We start from the raw sequence: 12,039 nt of genomic DNA, 5'->3' as shown, positions 1-12,039 counted from the left end.
CTAAAATCCATTGTCTCTTAAAATGCATCTTTAGTCCCTCGTAGAACATTAGACATGATCTAAAGTTTTTAACAAAGTACACAATAAACATCCAGACTTCTTAAATATAACCCTAGATTCTTGTTTAATCGACCTCGCATATATACTCATTATGCCAGGGTTGACTCTACCGCTCAGTTTCAAATACTCAAGTGGGTATAATCCGACACTAACCTTTACAAACCCGTTGGTCTGATTTTTGCATAAAGTTTCACATTCCTTTCCTTTCTTTCTAACGCACCAGTATTGAACAGGAGAATCAATTTACATGTTAAACCTTCTGCGATAAGAGTTAGTACACAGGATCTAAGGTTTCTAAGAAATTGCTTAATGTTAAACTTTTCAGACTTTCCTTTCTGACAAGTGCTTCATAGAACTATAATATTAAGCGCTTGAAACTCTGTTTCCACAGACGCCATTCTCACCTATGTCGTCTAGATGAACAAAATACAAACAACGTCGTTGGTGTGCGCCTTGTGCTGTTGTGAGTCGAATTTTGTATCCTAAAATCAACTTTAAATAGAAATAACTTAAACTCAATATTGATAATAACATATTTTTGTGCTGAAAACCGCGTACATTTTATCTTGTACGCCGCGTCACTTGCAGTTTAAGTTTGTCACCATGCCGAGACATGATTTAACAAACGGCTAAGTACCAAGTCAGACAACATAAAGCTATAAAAGAGAATAATTTTGGTCGGCACCGACCGTGTGACTAAGTAACTGTGGGGCATGAATTCTGTCTAGAAGTTTAGCAATCACTTTGGTAGAAAGAAACGTCTGGAACGTTCAAACTTAAACGTTTACAAACCATGATAGCTCACTTTTACAGAACGTTTGACCTGTAAATTGACTCTCCTGTAGAATGCTGCCGCCCTTACAAAGAAATGAAACGAAATGGTAAACTTCACGCAGAAAGCACTCGCTTTTGTAAAGGTTAGTGTCGGATTCTTTGAAAACCAGCCCGGATATTTGAAGCATGCGGTATAGTCACACCTTGCATCACCGTGACAAATGTGTATGTGAGGTCAAACGATCAGTAGCTTAGGGCTTCTTTGTCAAATTCTGTTATCAATACCTAATTTAAAATAACAAAAAAATAAAGAGTTTTACTCGACTTTCAACGACACAGAGTAAGTTTTTTTCAATCTTGAGTTTATATTGTTTTTACTTAAATGTGCCCTTTCGATCCACCTATATTTTCACGTACATAAGGCATGCCAAACACTCGTCGTTTGTCTTTTATTTAGCTTGACGACAGTGATGGTGAATGTAGAGAGAGGTATGCCTGTCAGACGGACAGGCGGGAAAAAGACAAACAGACAAAGATACACGAAGAGCGAGAAACAGGCAGACAGACGTGGAGACAGAAATAGACGGACAGACAGACAGATTAGTGGATAACGAATGCAAAGAGTAAGGAGAAAAGAGACGAACAAATAAGAGAAACAGAGAGAGATTAAACATGTGAGGAGGTAGATGAAAGGCGGAAAGTGCCAGACAGACACACAAAGAGATACTGTCAGCACATTAACACATAACACATTATTGCATAGGGGGAAGCATATGTGGAGATGTGACCGGACAAAGTTGTAGAGTGCAGAGAGAACAAAAATAACACAATATAGGGAATTGCCAAACAAAATGCTGATTTAATGGAGCACCATTTTTCTTGATGTTCCCCGTAAAATAAGCACTATTTTATGTCATTCGTTATTCTCATTTAATTGTAATCCTCACAACTACCGTTCTATGTCAGAATAGCACTATTGCGGGATACCGTAAAAACAGAAGTAGTTATAACAATAGTCTACAACACCTGTGTCATTGTGCCCTTTCATGTTAAAGGGATTGTCATACTAAGGCAGTTACGACAGGGTTATTCGAGTAATTGATCATTAAATAGGTCAAATATGATGAAGTTCAACATCAGTGAAAACCCAAGACAGCGTTTAAGTTCAATAATCAATAACCCTCTAACAAAGAAAAATGATGTTACTTGTCTATATTTCAGGAACTCGGCTAATAGTAAGGCAGATAGTATACATTATGAGCGTCTTCCCAAGTTCATGAGTAAAGCTATAAGTTGCTTAATTCTCAAAGATTTCACATCGTGTCTTCTGTGTGTCTTTTGTACGTGTCGGTCCGCATTTCATTTGAAAGTTTTCGACTCGTGAACCGTACCGTCAATAGTTCATGTTAAAATGCTAGTATCACATTGTTCTTTCTCTGCCTTTTTGTCTTGCGAATAATAACCGGGATTTTTTCGATATTCTCTTAGTGCTTATCTGCGAGACTCTGATTCTTTCTCTATCTCCAAGGCCAGGTCGTTTGCCTTTCTATCTGTATGGCTATCGATGTGGGGTCACTGCTGTTCCATTATTTGCCAACTAAAAAAATAGTGGGAAAACAGAGGAACAGCGTTACAGATACATTTTAGATGATCTTGATTATTATATAATCTTCCCGTATTCCGAGCGAGCGTGACTGCGTCTCGGAGGAGTGATTCCCCATGTAGCGGCCGTATCCCTCCGAGCCGTGGGCGAGAGGGATAGTGCCGCAAAATTTCGGCAACATAGCACTCAGTCTTTCATAAGAGCCGGCGAAATTGACCTTATACTCTACGACTTCGCAAGCTACTTTTTTGAAAATTGATACTCTTTCATCGCTAAAATATTTTTTACCTTTCGAAATGGTTCGGACAGCCATCACAAGCTACAGGTGTAATCAAATTATTCAGCAGATTAATGTGAAACCAAGTTTAGTAGACGATCGATAACGATCACCTTGTAGCATATCCGGTGTGTGTTGACTGAATGAAAGTTAATAAAATTGCAAAGGACAACTCTATTGGCTAATTTAATTGCTGACTCCTAATGTGGTGACCTATCTATCCACCAATGAAAACCTGCGTACTACACCTGCCAGCCCTCATAAACTCCATTCAAAATAGTCGATAAACAAAGTGAGAAGCGTTCGCAAGGTCAAACTTCGCTGTGCATTCTCGGTTTTTTGAAACGTACCAAGGAATTAGAGAACGGCATTTGCGTGGATTAAACTGTTTTGGAAGGCAATGGCCTGCTGTGTTCTCACAAAAAAAAATCATGGTTTATTAAAGTTCGAAAAGTCCTACGTACGAGCATTGCACAGCCGTAAGCATCAAATTGATATACTCTACACATCGCCAGCTGTTCTCGGTCAAGGCAGATGATCTGAAGTGATGTGCATGGTACACTGCCATCGCGTATTTTAAACAAATTGATAGATAATTCGTACTAATTGCATTGTATACTTCTCTAAATTTTCAATTTGGTTGTTAATCAGATCATGAAGTTGATTGTGTAATAAAGGGGAAATGGCACACATCACCTATAACACGATTTGAAATAATTTGGGATAATTGGATTTGCGTTTTTTTTTTCAAATTTCTCAAAAGTGTTCGAAACACTATAGCTTATTATTGCAATATTCAAAATTACTCATAAAAGCCAGTGTATAACTTAAAAAGAAAAGCACATAAGCCTACATTTGGATCAGAAACCGACATTACTTCACCATCCAATATCCCAAATTGGATCAAATCGTGTTCCTTCTTGTTTTGCATGGCTCAATGTGTCGTGTGTCTATATCGTGTTTTGGCTGTTAATAGTGTCAAAATTAATAGCCTGGTTGCTCACTTAAAATGGCCAAAATAAAAATTAAAGTATTTTTTAGGAGTATTTATAGCATGGTTCCCGGATTAAGTTGTGTTCATATCATAACCCGATATCTGTACGGGCCTATATGCAGCGAGCGGCCACATGTACTACCCAAACTGAACTGTTTACTGGTCGCCACAGTAACGAAGAAAACTGAATTGCGTAGTCCGTATTATCATATCTGTAAAGCAAATCTTCAAAAAGCACAATTTGCCGTCAGAAATAAAAGTTTGCAGGATTGATTTTCCACAAGGGCTGTAGTTATTTCAACATTCAAAACGACCCAATTGGTTATGGAACGACATGTTTCAGTGATTGCCACTTGATATTGCTTGAGACTAGGTCAAGCAGATCTTTACGTAGCATCTCTGTGTTACCTACGCTTTCTTGATCGGTACCGCAGTAGACTGCCTTTCATATACAAGATTACGTGTTGTACAGTACTTGGAAGATTGTATAAATGTAATGTCATAATACCCGATTGCAAATTTTCTCCACTTTAATTAAAGAAAAACGAAAACAAACCACTTGAAATGATCCGTAAGTTAAGCTAAAATCACGATAATGTCCTGTGAAATTTAAACATGCAAGTTTTTTTTTTTCCAATTGTGCCACCATCTCCATTTTATCTCCTCCTCTACTTCTTAAGACATGTGTTTCATTTGACTGACTTAGACACATCTTTCTTCTTTTCAAATAATAGCAGCATGAGGATCATTTTGGAATTAAGAACGAATTCTATACCGAACATGACACCATCGCGGCGATGTAATTACAAAACAGCGGTTTAAAACTGATATATTCCTAATGCAATTTATCTCATGCAATTGATACTCCCTGGTTAATTTCCTTGCACAAACGATGCATGTATTTATGAACTGCGATCTCCTGCTATTCCCGTTCCTGCCGTTTTTTGCTAATCTCAGTCTTTGGCTTTTTCTCACCTTCAAAATGATCGTTCCTGTAGGCATTTAAACAACAATGTTGACATTCCTTTCTCTTCTTACTTATTCTACCTACAACATGTACATAAATTGCCTTATTGTCATACATTGGTGGTGTGTATGTTCTCTATCGCCCTCTACGCCCGTGTATTCTCGGTCAAATATCGCACATCAACGTTATTTGTTTACAGATACCTACTGAGTAACGCCTATTGAAAGCTGGGTTGGTATTTTGCAAGGTGGCTTTTGGCAATGCTATTCACTGCAATTGTTGGTGAAAAGGAGGTTCTTAAGATAATATATGGTTCACATTGCCAAATCCAGAACAGTAAAACTTTCGATCGGGTGTGGCTTTGCTTTCATTGGCTGCTGCGATGACGATAGCCCTTCCACAGACCACGTGTTCACTTTTCATCCAATAGCATCAATAACAATACCTCAACCAATAGCCTTTCATCAGCCTGCTATTTAAACTGAAGCTCACGTTAGGTTGAAATATTTGCAGATTAAAATTCTGGACATCATGGATTCGAGGTAAGAATCGGATGATAACGTCTGCAAAGTTGAGCATATCTTCAAGATATGCTGTATCTGATTTTGTCGCTTGGCTGCATTTCGTCATATTTTTTTGCAATCTTAATTTTTTGTTTTTTTATCTAGTGTTTGTGATTGAATTGGCAGTGTATAGAAGCAGAGTGATCTGCTTGTAGTCGTGGAGTTACTGTCACTGATTGGCATTCAATAATGTTCACCAATGCCGTGCAGATTTACAGTAGCTGAATAAATTGCTCTGTCTTCACTGCTAAACGGAGATTTCTGCTTTGTTGATCAACAAACTCTGGTTTTCACTTACGCATTTCGTAGTATACTCGCAAATATTATTTGATATCAGTCATCATAAGGATATTTATCAGTAGTTGTTCGAGACCATAAGAAGAGGATAAGTAATGCTAATTTCAGAAATAATGGAATATAGCCTCTATCTGCCAATAAGGCAATATGGACATTTACGTTGCGGTGTCTCATTTCTCCTGATGTAGAGCTTGTCGTATTTTTGGGGAGTGGCTAAAATTGGCGTTACTGTTTCATCTTGCTCAACGATATTTTCACGGAAAATGATTCCAAAGATTTTGAAAAGGAAGATCTTGTATCAAGCCCTTTTTTCTCGTTTCTTTCTTTTGTTTGGTTTTCGTTTTATTTTTTGGTTAACTTGGTGTTAATAAAGAGAATGTTTCGTCCCTTCAGCGATAACTTTTATCTTAGATGACATAAGGGGAATGATTATTTTGGTAGTGATTTCTCTTGCTGTTAGTGTCAGTTACAGGACTGGTTATTTTATCTTTAACTTTGTTGAAGACGGTTACTGCTGCAAGGATATTTGTTGGTACAGTCTTTCGCCAAAATAAAGCAAGTGCAGATGGCTGATCTGGCATAGCTGCATCATTTTCACCGCTGGGTCTCTCTCAAACGCTATGCCAAGCAAAGTATTAAATAATTTCCTTCACATATGTGACTTTAAACTGAATAATCAGTTTTACCTAATAATTGCCGTATGATGCTGTACTGCCTAAGATAATACAAGTACTAAAAGTAGACAATAAGCCCTTTGATTTTGAGGGAAAAAAGTATTTCATTTATTACTAATTCTGTAACAATTGTACCAACTTAGTCTTTCTTAAAGGATTATTTCCTTCCCTTCCGCCCATTGCTAGTGGGGCTACAATGAGGAGTTGTAAAAACAAAGTACGTTTACTGTGTTCACGAATAATATTTCTCAATTCATTACAGGTCGGTCTTGTTCTCCATTCCAATTTTGCTGGTGTTGATGTCATTGACAAAAGCTCAAGGTAAGTTAAAAGACAACAATTATCATTAATTGAAGTGAAAAAGTTTCACTCTCCGCACGTTCAGCAAGTTGGAAGTTCCGATAAACAATCTTCAAAAACAAAATTGATCTCACCATTTGACAAAGATAGAGACGTTTACACTTTTTGGGTATTTTTCAATTTGCTATTGTAGTTGTTAACAGGCAATATTGTAAATGTAAACGCAAAACTATGTTTGTGTTGTGACGAGGTCGATAACATATTGACATTCTCGCTAAACATTACTTTAAAATAACAAAGAGAAAATATTTGTGTTCACTTCCGGCACTTTAGCAAGTGATTTACTCCATGGAAACAGACATCAAAGTAGGGTCTCTTCTGCTAAAAAAATATTTATGATATGTTTTCCTTTAACGTGCTTTTATCAAACTTCCTTATAAGACAGGCGCCTCTTAAAAGTGAGTTTGCATTTGTATTACAGAGGTACAGGTAGATTCCTTGAAGATAGGAGGCGTTGATACACTAACCTACACGGCAGAGGCAGTGGTCAAACTGTCAGCGTCACGTTAAGCGTTACGGAAAATGGAGGAGCTAGTACAGATGGCGAAGTGACGAAAATCAGTATCTACTTCACAAACAGCGATGCTTTCGAAGACAGCAATACCGTGAAATCAAGTGCCTTTGAACATACTCTAACTACTGCAAAGGATGTTGCTGCCGTACTACAGTAACAGACCTCACAGCCGATGTCGCAGACGTTTTGATAGACACTGCAAACTGTCAGGTTTACACTCACGTCTGTGCAGTGATCACAGCTACCGGTGATACAGACACTACAGACGACTTTACATGCTTACCTTTCGGCACAACCGCCGATACTCAAGCAGGCACCAAGAAATGTCTAGGTAAATAAAGGCAATCGACCACCTTATAAGAATTTCTAAAATCACTCAACATTTGCGTGAAAGCTCTCGACATATCTGTACGCATGATACTCGACAATCACGTTCCCGTCGCCTCTCTGTGAATGTAGACCTATATCGATACAACAATCTGCGGATATTGTTGATGTTTAAAAAAAGAATAATAAATAAAAAGCTAGTACGATAATTCGTATGCAAGGAATCGACTTTTTTATTTCGCATTTTATGTATACAGCCAATCAAAAATAGGTGGATAAAGTAATCGTATACGATAAATTTATGATTTATGTATATTTATCAAAATGTATGAACTTAATTTTTCTCTTAGATGTCGAAGCTAAAGCGTCATCTTTCGTAATAACGACACCGTCGTCAATCACTTACGACACATCTACTGACACGGCCATCACTTTCGATATCGAGGCCACTGCGGCTGACGGCCAAGGAACCGTGACGGGTGTTAAGCTTACTTTACGAACAAGGACGACTACGACACAGCTGGGAAAAAATCATCCGCCTTTGACGCTGCTGGCGTAACTTCAACAGACGTTGCTGATGGTGCAACTGAAAAATCAGCGGTGCCACCGCGTCCCTGAAACTTGACGCTGCAAACTGCGATGATTACAGTCACCTGTGTGCCGTTCTCCAGATATCAACCACCGACACCATCACCAATAACAACGATATCTGCAACGCGTTCGGAAACACAGCAGCAGATGCCGGATCCAAGGCGTGTTCAGGTCAGCTACTTTTAATGAGATACATTGTAACAGTTTATATTTCATATTCTCTTAGACAACATCAACCAAGAAAATATTAATCGTTTAACGACAATTATTATTTATTTCCACCAGCGACGACAACCCAACAGATAACAACAGCCAAAGGTAAATGTTTGAGCAATAAAGTAATACCCTGAATTACCGTCTTATTACCTTTTCAAATTATTATTATTCTTTTTATTCAATTTCAACCATGACAACTTTTGATGTTATTTATAGATTGATATTGCACTCATGACTTTAAGGTAGGCTTTACATACATTGAGACTAAAAAAATTACAATTCTCATCTGATCTATCATTTTTGCGGGTTCCTTTTTGAAGCCTTTCGCGTAAGAAATATTTTCACCGATTTATCTTTTTCGAGAATCGTAAAGTCCAGTCTCCTCGTACAGTTATTACAGGGTGGGGGGAGGGGCATTGCAAGGCAAATTTCGAGTACCAAACTTTAAAGAATGACCCCTGATGTTTATTTCTGATGTGGCGAGAGAATGTTTGAAAGTTTCAATGATGAGAGATTTTGAGCAAAAGTTTAAGCCTTTCATTATCGAGGCGCATTTACCTTAATTAGACGACTTACTGCCGATTTATTAGCTTCAGAATCTGTTTTAAGGCACACGAACTGCAATTTTTGATGATAAATTTTACCTGTTTTCTTTTTAATGTCAACTACAGTTTCTTGTTCAACTCCAAAACAATAACATGTTGAAACACCTCTTTCGCTTGTCAACACAGCAAATGCGCTATTTTGTCTCGTTTTGAATTCTAGTACCGACTAGAATTTACATGTATAGCAGCTTAATAAGTTGAAGTTCTGTGTATCTCAACATGCTTTGGGGAGCAGAACAAGAACCTGTAGTTGACATTAGATAAGGATCAAAATATAATCAAAGGTTACAGCTACTAGCCCTTTAATGTATCACACTTAGACTTGTTGCTAGATTACCTCCAATTTCAGTAATTTTGCTATAACACCGCTGACATTATAATTCACTCTCATCGTCAACTCAAAATAATTTATCATCGAAGATACTTTATATTTTGTTCAGAATGATATTGGTGATGGTTCTGTTAGCAGAGGATACGCTGACAGTAATTGGTATGAAACGGATATTTTTGGTGATGATGATGATGATCATCATCATCATCTTCATAATTGTCATTTTGATCTGCTACAACCGTCATCTTTACCACTACCACCACCACAATCATCATAGTCATCATCAGTGATGATGACTGCAGCAACGATGTCGATGGATGATGATGATGTGATGAGATGGTGATGATTATGATGACGATGATGATGATGATGATGATGATAATGATGATGATGATGATATAGCTACTCCTGTGACTATAACCATAATAATCATTACAATCACATTCTAGAGACCATATAGCGTAATAATGTGCTATTTCGTCTTTTTCATTATCAGACTCTGCCGCGGCCATTGCTGCTCACAGCGTCCTGGTAATGTTTCTGTGCATGGTTACAGCCAGACTTGTTATTTAAATTGGAACATCTACAACGTGTACTCAGTAAGTAGGCCATTTCAATTGTTTGATGATGAGGAAAATGCGACATCAAGTTTTCAAACTTATCCTGGAAGATTTGCCACAACAGTAAATGCTAATTTGATGGAGGTGATGTCAGAAAATACCTTGTGAGAAATAACGGTTAAATATGCAAATGCCAGACTGTAAAACAATCGGTGTTGCTCGACTGCAGCAACCATCCTTGATAGCTTCGCTCGAAGTCTTTTTTTTTTTTTGTGAGAGAGAGAGAGAGTCTTGTTTATCGCAATCTTAAATGAAACCTATCTTCACGCAATGTATGCATGAAAACATTCCGAACGTAATAATTGCTGATAAGCCCCCTAACTCAAACAGTTCAGGTAAATATTTAACACAGTTCTAAACATATTTACAGAATGATTTTGTCTCCCTATCAACCTATATTCTCTCGGCTATTAAGGCCACCGATCGTGTTATAACATTAGCGTAACTGGTATGCCATGCTCGAACAAAGAATGTAGTGGACTTTATTATGATATGTATGTCAATTTGTACTGTGTACATTTACCAGTTTAATGGTAGTATCTGTACAGTTTATTGTTGAGAGTCTTTATTACACTAACATTTTAATGTCTCTTGTCAACAACCTGCGACGATATTGCCATCTTTACTGTCATTATTTTATTGTCATCTGTCACAACAATGAATAAAATCAACTCTAGTGATTCCTTTTTTGTTTTCTTTTTTCAGAGTTTCACAGAATGAAAGCGTTTTCACTGAAGCACTCTACACTCCGCAATCGGTTCCTTCCATAACGATATGACATGCATCATCTTAAGCCAGAGAGACAACACTAATTGAAAATTATTTGTCTGATAATTTTTTGTCAAATTTAAGAATTTTGATCGCAAAACTGACAGTGAAATGAGAGTGACTAACCCTTCCCTTATATTAATCTCTGTATAATCTGTGCATTATGTATGACTTGAAAATGGTCAAAATTGACGTCGTCCATGCCACGATTTTGAACTTTTATGACCCTTTTTCACTAGTTTCCTTTGTGTATCTCAATTGGAAATTATTATTCTACTCTCCAAAAAGCATCTTGAAACGGTTATCCTACAAACATAGCTTGTACATGTGTAAAATGCGCCGTTATTGTTTATATTTGAGTTGCACTGGACCAGAATTCACTTATTAACAACAACAATGCAATCTACAGATATACAGGTTGATTTTAAGTTGAAAAGCTGAACACAGTGTATCTCAAAGCCAGTTCCTATTGTTGGCATTGAAAGTAAAAACAGTGGCGAAAATCAGTTAAAGCCATAAGCCTTCAAGTACTTTGACAGCATCAAGACAACGAATATACTACATGTGCAAAATTTAACTTGTTTGTTTGCTTGTTTGTTCGTTTGTAATTTTGTTTGTTTTTTGCTCCTTTCTGTGAGACTTTGAGTACCTTACCATATATACCTTTGATTTACGGAGCATATTGAAGCCTATCTCATTTAATTTGACACTAGGTCATAATTATCAGTAGATGTTGCAGGCATTGTAACCATGACGACCGATGTTGTGCGGATGAAGATGCTATGGATGACATGAATGAAGCGTGACGTCATGTCGTGACGTCATCCGTGCTTCGTTTGATGAACGACTCCGCATCCGACGCCCTCATCGGTTGCAAATGAAAGATGCCGCACATATGGATAATTGACGAGTTTTGAAGCCGAGTTTCCTTTTACTTGGCGTGATCGTTCGTTTTTACGTGGATGTGTATTAATTGAACACAAAGTTGCCACTGTAAACTTCCAATATTGTGTACAGACAACAGAGGTGAATAAAATCAACAACCAAGTGCAAACTGCTTTATGTCTTCCTATTTTTCTTCTTGAATTTGAGCAAAGGTTAAGTCTTTCACTTTCTAGGCGCGTACTACTTTCAACTGCAGTCGACATTTCAGATGAAAACTTGTTGTTTTATCTGCTTTATAAGAAAATCATTCATCGCCACTCTGACCAAAATAGACAACTTTCAAATCTAAGGAGGTTTAAACAGTACAGTAACTTTTGAAGGTTATAATCAAGGATATGTTTGGATAAAATCGCCTATAAATAACATGTCCACAAGGTCAACTTTGACCGTTGGCGGTAGAACATTGCTTTAACTTGATGTAGCCCTTGGTATGATGAATATAGGGGGCGCTATACTTCCCAAAACCACTAGGCTTCATAAGTAATGACCCATGATCTGGTACAGAAAGCAGACTATTCAATAAACTGTCCACGCAGTGTGTATAAAATCAATG

General features: G+C 37.5%; 1 long non-coding RNA gene across 2 annotated transcripts; it reads left to right on the top strand.

Annotated features, from left to right (window-relative positions):
- Positions 1-5,166: 5,166 nt before the first annotated feature.
- Positions 5,167-11,595, top strand: LOC139124347 (uncharacterized). Of its 2 annotated transcripts, XR_011549912.1 has the most exons (7): positions 5,167-5,217; positions 6,472-6,530; positions 6,991-7,414; positions 7,761-8,172; positions 8,287-8,319; positions 9,650-9,752; positions 10,479-11,595. It is a non-coding gene; the product is annotated as an uncharacterized lncRNA (long non-coding RNA). The 2 variants fall into 2 exon arrangements; XR_011549913.1 differs by lacking the exon at positions 8,287-8,319.
- Positions 11,596-12,039: the final 444 nt, after the last annotated feature.

Source organism: Ptychodera flava (genome assembly GCF_041260155.1).
Source record: "Ptychodera flava strain L36383 chromosome 23 unlocalized genomic scaffold, AS_Pfla_20210202 Scaffold_23__1_contigs__length_28996876_pilon, whole genome shotgun sequence".
NCBI lineage: Eukaryota > Metazoa > Hemichordata > Enteropneusta > Ptychoderidae > Ptychodera > Ptychodera flava.
The sequence above is the reverse complement of the archived record's forward strand: the minus strand, read 5'-3'. Positions and strand labels throughout refer to the sequence as shown.